This window comes from Lolium perenne, chromosome 2 (genome assembly GCF_019359855.2).
Source record: "Lolium perenne isolate Kyuss_39 chromosome 2, Kyuss_2.0, whole genome shotgun sequence".
Taxonomy (NCBI): Eukaryota; Viridiplantae; Streptophyta; class Magnoliopsida; order Poales; family Poaceae; genus Lolium; species Lolium perenne.
In genome coordinates, this window is record NC_067245.2 from 69211132 (window position 1) to 69213124 (window position 1993).

Consider the following 1993-nt stretch of genomic DNA (forward strand, 5'->3'; position numbering starts at 1 on the left):
TTAAATTTGAGAAAAACTCTACTTTACTTGAGAAAGTAGAATATGTTGAACCCCTATGTTCCAACTAGTTTTCTCTCAACATCTTCAAAATTCCATTCCACTTGAGTTCATTCCCAATTGTGTCTAGACAATTGAGGTGTTCCATATACTTTTCAAATGAATCCTTTCTCAAATGGCAAAACTTGCACATCTTATGCACATCTCTGATCTACCACATTGTATCCCCTCCATCCTCCAATTCTTGATCAAATGGATAATCATTTGATACTTTCAAATCACTCCCAATTGACCTCTTATTTGAAGAGCAACTTATATTTCATTATGCCTATCTCACTCCTCTATTATTTTCCATCATCACCTTGACCTCATGAATTGATGATGTATGTCAATATATTCATCCTTGTGAGTATATGGTTACTTCACTCACCATCTCTCCTAGCCTTGCTCTACCATTGTCTAAATCACCATCACCACCATCATCTCTTGGACACATCTTTTATCAGGTCGAATGTCACCACCATCTACTTTAGCACCCTTGTGCATTAGTATCACTTTGCCTAAAATTGTATATCTTTTTAGACCACCATTTTAGTAATTTGTGAGGCACTCAACCTTGGGTGTCATGCATGTGTAGCAATTATCTCTTGTTGATCACTTGTGCATGGCCAAAAATATGTGGCCGACCATGCCATGGCACACATGCATCATGCCTCTCCATTTCTCTCTCTCTCACATAATTACTCCACCTTGGGATGCCTCTCCTCCTTTGTCCCTTCCCAATGCCACAAATAAATTCAGCTTGGGTCAAATATCTCTTCCCCAAACCAGCCTCCCAACTAACCCAATCAATGAAGAGGCTACCTCCCAACCAACCCAATCAATGAGGAGGCAGCCCACCCCCTCTCCCTCTATATAAAGGGGCTTGGCAGCCCACCCCCTCCTCACTTGCTCTCACTTTTCCACTCCCCACTCTCTCCTCCACTCCCACACACTCTCCTCCTACCTCTCCCCACGAAATTGCTTCTCCTCCTAGCTTCATGGCCGGCCATGGCCATGGAAAGCTCACCAAGATGCAGCTCCTTCCTCCCTCAAGCTCATCCTCACCATGAGAGCCTCCCCTCCATCTTCTCCCCAACCTTAGATGGTTTAATCTCCTCTTCTTCTCCCTCCATTGCTAAGATTGGATCTTGATGCAGGTGCATGTTGGTCCAAGCATGGAGAAGGTTGAGCTATCCTCAGATCTGAAGTTCTTGAGCAAAGTTCGTCCAAAACCTTGCAGTAATTTCTGTTTCTTGCTGTTTCAGATTCTGGTACGATCTTGTAAAATCCGCCAAATCTCGTGTGCAGATCCAAATCGAGTGGTTCAAAGTTCTGCAGATAGGCATTGAAAATATCTACAACTTGGCGTTGGTCTCATCCTCAAATTCGTTACGGATTTTGCATGATAAATAAAGTTCTGCAAACATGCAGAATCATTGTTTGTTAGATTTCTTCCGTTTTACAAAACCTTTTTGAGCAAACTCAATTTTGGGTGAAAGCCCTCTCCAGTACCTTCATTTTGGCGGTGGTTTCACTTCGATTGACCTCCTGAAACTGAAATGGTTCACAGATCAAGATCTGGTCAGATCTGACTTGGTCGAATTAAATCAGGAGCTTGGGAATGAATTTTTGAATGAAACAAACTGGGTAAGAACCACCTTTTCAAAACCTTCCAAATGCCAGTGGTCCCATATTTTTAGGATTTTTCTACGATTTATGGCTTACAGATCTTGTTTTCTGTACAGTCAGATTCAAACAAATTCCTAAATTTGTAGGTTTAATATTTTTGAGTGAATCCAATTGGGCTAGTCTTGTATTAGTACTAGCCATCTAGGAAAAATAGTGTTAGTCTCTGTTCATGCATTTTTGTTACTGTTAGTAAGGTATATGTGTGACATGCATTGTTGGACCAAAACTTGTTGGGTTTATTTAAAAACCTTGACCAACTCTTTTA

At 41.2% G+C, this 1993-nt stretch overlaps 1 long non-coding RNA gene across 1 annotated transcript; it reads left to right on the forward strand.

Annotated features, from left to right (window-relative positions):
- Nucleotides 1-1120: 1120 nt before the first annotated feature.
- On the forward strand, nt 1121-1485 carry LOC127332883 (uncharacterized). Its single transcript, XR_011750896.1, has 2 exons — nt 1121-1259; nt 1348-1485. It is a non-coding gene; the product is annotated as an uncharacterized lncRNA (long non-coding RNA).
- Nucleotides 1486-1993: the final 508 nt, after the last annotated feature.